This window comes from Pteropus alecto, unplaced genomic scaffold, assembly GCF_000325575.1.
Source record: "Pteropus alecto unplaced genomic scaffold, ASM32557v1 scaffold8, whole genome shotgun sequence".
NCBI classification, from domain to species: Eukaryota; Metazoa; Chordata; class Mammalia; order Chiroptera; family Pteropodidae; genus Pteropus; species Pteropus alecto.
The window spans coordinates 4,676,473-4,681,727 of NW_006494609.1; the positions used below are offsets into that span (position 1 = coordinate 4,676,473).

A 5,255-nucleotide genomic window follows, 5' to 3' on the forward strand; every position below is an offset into this window, starting at 1 on the left:
TGGCAAGTGGTATGGCCTCTTTTCTTAGTTTCCCCCTCTATAAAACAAGAATAATGATATCACAAACCTCTCATAGGACTGTGAAGATTAAATGAGTAAATCTGGACAAATCACTTGGGACAGTGTCTGGCACAGTAAGCACTCTGTTAGTGGTTAGGAAAGAGTTTGTCTTTGGTTCTAGAGCATTTGCATGTAGAGCAATTATACTGAAAGGAATTTCAGGTATTGGCAAAAAGATGGAGAGCTATTTGGGAGGGGTTTCCATTGCTCCTGAAATTAAATCTGTGCCTACATATCAGCATCCTAACTGTAACCTTAAAGTTATCCTTTTACTGTTCCTGCTCTTCCAGATATCCCCTAAGAATATGCACCAAGAACCAATCTTAGGGGGCCTAGTCACCTAAAGAAAAAAGGATCATACATCCTGCTATCACCCACTTCTGCCTCTGCCAGCCTGGCACCTGTAGGTACCTCTGTCCACATACAGGTCAGAGCCACTCTCCTCTCACCGACTCATGGCTCTGGGACTCTGGAGCATACACATACCTATCGTCCCACAAATCCCCTTAAAAAACTATAAAGTTGCTATCACTAATCACGCTAGATCCAGACTAGAAGACAACTGTTTTACAAATGGCCAAGTTAAGGTTCAGAAAAATAAAATAGATGGTTCTCAAATGCTGGTCCAAGAACTGATGCCAATTCTTGTGATGATGTTTTCACAGGTCCTCAGCAAAACTCAGAAAAAATAAGAATAATGCAATGAGTTTTTTCATAATGCAGAAATTATTCAATTCTTAAATTATAAGATTGTGGCCCATATTCCTTCCTGTGTATACGTAGGGGGAGATGTTGAAATGCTCCTTATAAAATGATGTTTATAGGAGCTAGGATTTGAAATTAGATCTTTTGAATACTTTCACCGCTATTACACTATTTTAATTACTTTTAAATAATTTTAAAATAGCTAATTTTAAGTTCAACTTTAAATATTACAATATGTTAAACGATTATTTATATTGTATACTTTAAAATATCTTCAAATAAAACTCAGCATAAGGCTAACTCTTCATGGCATCCTATGCAGGACTGAAAACTGAAATCCTGACATGACCAGGGCAGGCAACGACTTAATGAAATAGGCTGGGGGAGGTGCAGTTTCCAACCTAGTCTGTGGCGCTCCCTGACAGGAAAAAAGAAAGGAAGTGTACTTACAAACCCTTACGTGTAGCATCCAAGGGAGCAGGTCTCCCCCTGCTGGCAGTGGTGGTGGCAAAATGAACCATAACTAGTTTTGAGGACTCAAATTGGAAAGGACTCTAGAGCAAGAAGTGGTGCTCTGAAACTCCCTCGTAAGAACCTCAGCCTAAACAAGCAGCTGACTGCAAAGATTAGAGAATTCATGGCATCAGGAAACTATCAGCAGAGATGCTGATTTCAAACCCTGGTGAATTAACAAAGAAAGGAAAAAAATTTTTTACATTGGTTTGGCTATATGAAAATATTTTTTCTTGAATTGCTTTTTCTACGTATCTAGTTATACAGAACCATACAGTAGCTCAATAAAAATCATGCCTATCAGTAAATTGGTCTAATTCATTTGGTTCCATTACTAAACTTGTCTTTGAAATTTAAGTTATAGATACAGCATGGCTGTTTGCTCATAAAATAGGTAAAATCGGGGAAGTTTGACTTATTTGCACCTTTGAGGACTAGAATAATCCTCACGCTTTTGCCTATTTCATTTATTCTCTTTTGCCTGGTATGCATTATGCTCTCATTCACTTCCATTACTGTAAATTTTTTATCTATCCTTCCCCAAAAACAAAAGACAATCTGAATGTTAGTTTTTATTCCCTTGATTTTATTACATTCTCATACTATTTATTATAGCGTGTCTTTATTGCCCATATCAGATTCTAAGGTATTTGAAGGAAGAGTCTGCCTCATTCTGCCTCAGGAAGAGGTAATAGGGCTTAAAGGTCAAGATCCCAGGCTTAGTAGTTGTGTCACTTCCTGCCCTCAACTATAAACTAAAAATGATAAAAGCACCGACCTCACGTTTATAGAGGCATCTAAGACACTGCATGTAAAGCTGCCTCGCTCTTAATTACCTGATAATTGTTCACTATTGTTTTTACTCCCTACATTCCCTAAAGGCTTATATGGCAGGGTTTCAATTATTTGTTGGTAGAGCTTATGCTAATAAATACATTCATACCTAGCAACACATTAGTACTATTTGTGTTTGAAGGACTTAATATGATTAATATGACCTAGCAGCGGTTAGAAAGGCTTGGATTACCAGAACCCCGAGTTACCCCTGCCCCATCTAGATCAGCACTGTGCGTTAACGTCCTGCGATGCTTGCAACGTGCGGTAACCTGGGCTGTCCAATAAAGCAGCCATCAGCAATATGTGGTTATTGAGGACTTTGAAATGTGGCTAGTAGGACTGAGAAACTGAATTTTTTCATTTTAATTAATTCAATACCTCCTAGTGATTAATGGCTACCCTCAACCATGCCCCCTTTTTCACCGGTGGAGAAATATTTTCTAATCTAAGAAGTAACCCTCACTGGCACAACTTCAATGATTCCCAACCCCTTTTATTCTTTAGCTCTTGCAGGATTGTTCAAAGTGACGCTTCGCCAGAAGCTGGCATTAGAAACAGCATCCATATATAACCTAGTAGTATCTCAGGCAGTCGCACGAGGCAAAGTGAGTCATCCATCAAGTGACATGAAATCAGCCAACAAAAATAGTGACTGCCGCCTCGTGGAGCACGGACTAGAGGAGGTAGTAGGGAACGCAAACCGACAGCCGCGACAGGCGTGGCGAAAACGTGAGCGGCCGCGCTGGGCGGTCCGGACACGCCCCCGTCAGGCGCAGGCGGCGGCAAAGCTCTCCGCCTGCCCTCCCACGCCGCCGCCGCCTGGGGCTCGCGCACCAGCAAGCATGGCCGGTCCGGGGCCCCGACCGTAACAGGATCCCGGCGTACATTGTTTCCCCCCGGCCAACCTCCACCCACTCCCGCAGGAGAATCACGCCTCCTGCCATGTCTGTTAGAACCCAGGTTCTCAAAACTCCGCCTCGAAACCCTGCTCCAGCCGCTCCAGATTCAAGATCCCGCCCTACAAAATGGCGGCGAGGCTTGGGGAAGCAACCATAGAGACGTCCGCCGTCCGCGGAGAAAGCGCCGGCCTCTTCGGGGACATCCACGCCCTCTGAGAGGCTTGCGGGACTCGCCTTCCGGCGGAGGCGGGAACAGAGTGCGCCTCCAACGGCCTTTCTAGGGACACAGCGAGCAGTCTCTATGGTGCCCGGTCCTCCAAGCCGGGTCACGTGCCTGGCGGAAGCTGCTGCGGAGGCGTGGGGAGGAGAAAGGGGCGGGAAGCCGGTGGGGTAGCTCGATACCCGGCGACCACGGGGTTGTCATGGAGCCGTGGGGCCGGGCTCGCGCATGCGCCACCTGAACCGCGGGGTCGGTTGTGGAGCGGCGACCCCGGCCATAGGTGAGAAAGGGAGGGCTGAGCACTGTGGTAGAGCGTTTGAGTGAGGAGCGTGAGGGAAGGAGGTGGGAGTAGAGAAGGACGCGAGGTAGGGAAGCGGGAGAACCGGGACTTTCGGAAGACAGACGGCCAAATGTGTGTTCCTCCCCCCATTTGGGTGATTTGGCCGTGAGGAGTGGGACTGCGTGGGAGAGGGAATCGCGGGTGAGGAGGGCCTTTGTATCGGGAGGGAGCTTGTGTGAGAAGCCAGTCGGGGAAGACCTTTAGGGCGGGAAGGTCCAGGTCTAGTCCTGGGGGCAACAGCGCACTGGGCTTCCAGGCGGGGGAGGGTAGGGGAGCCTGGAGGCCTGGTGGACCGTAAGCAGAGGGACAGGGACTGGGGCTGGTGAGTGGGTGCGGAAGCTGGTAAACCCGGCGAGAGTCCTGGGACTCCAGTTTGAGGGTGGGGATAGCGCCCTGTTCTGGGCCCGGGGCACAGGTGTGCTGCCCTTTCCAGAGACCTGCTGTCACCCAGTTTGCCGATTGTTTCCCCTGGTTGGCAAGCTGGCCAGGCATGGTGCCGGGGAGGTGGGGAGGTGGGGAAGAAGGTGGGCAGTGCCAAGTAAGGAGTTAGTGGTTAGTGTTGGATTGGGGGAAGCTCTGATCCAGGCCCGGGTCACAAGCCGTAGTCAGGCTCTCTGTTATTGCCCAAGTTCTGGCAGTATGCATCGCCTGGGTGTTTGCCCTGGGAGGCTGGTGGCATGCCAGTCACAGCACAGTCCTAGGGTCTGCCCAGTTCTGCCCTGCTGAGCTGGCAGGCTGATGGATGCCTGTAGGGTACTCCTGCTGTCTGGCACAGATGCAGCGTGGGCCGGTGCGAAACGGGAGGTGGGCAGTTACTGTGAACCCTTCTGGAAGCAGGGAATTTGAGGGTTCTTCTCTAATCTTATCTCCTCTTTGGAAGAGGAGAGCGAAGTGAGTCCTACCTGGTTCCAGAGACGTTGTGTGGAATCGCGGTTCAGGATCTTTGACATGAATTTGCAGCCAAGTTGAAAAATGGAAATGAATGTAAAGGAGAAGAATATTAGAGATTTAGGTAGAGTGGTGGTGGGGTTGAGGGAGGTGTTCTCTGTTAAAATACACAGACGTTCCCCTGGAATGGTATCTCCAAATATGCAGACCAAGAGAAAATGATTTCAGAGAAAACCTAGTAATGTTTTTATAATTCTAATTGGGTTTACTCATAGTTTTCTGGGGGATGAGGTTTTAATTTTTTAATATGTTTAATAATAGTTCATGTTAGTTGATTGATGAAAAGGGTCTTAATTTTTTATGGCCATGTCTCTTTATTGTATTTAAGCTTCTGTTGGGCTTTCTCCTCACACCTTTGTTCATGCATGCGTGTTATACACGTGACACTTTTAAAGGGAACTTGAGCTCTCAGGAAAGTTGCCAAGTACCTATAAAGGGAGAGATCTGAGAGCAGCATTTCAGATCCTTTCTTTGTAAACCTTGGGTCTCCTTTATATCATAAGCCTAAATCATCATAGAGATTGATTATGGATTAGACCAACCTTTAATTTGGCTGGTGGATTTATCCCTGAAGTTTCATCTTAGAATAAGGAGTAGATGAGATCTCTGCTTCCTGCAGGAGACCAGACCTGGAAGTTAGTTCTTGAGGTGACCGTGGTGTTTGGAAACGCAGAATCTTGGCCTTCAAGCTGTGCAAGTTTTTCAACAACAGCTAAATTGCTAGGGCTGTCAG

The 5,255-nt window shown here is 46.9% G+C and overlaps 1 protein-coding gene across 1 annotated transcript in view; it reads left to right on the forward strand.

The window, feature by feature from the left end:
• Window positions 1–3,528: 3,528 nt before the first annotated feature.
• Window positions 3,529–5,255, forward strand: part of CIPC (CLOCK interacting pacemaker) — a 12,843-nt gene continuing 11,116 nt past the window's right edge. The window contains 1 exon segment of the mRNA XM_025042106.1: window positions 3,529–3,715. The gene's annotated coding sequence lies outside the window, so the exon portion shown is untranslated.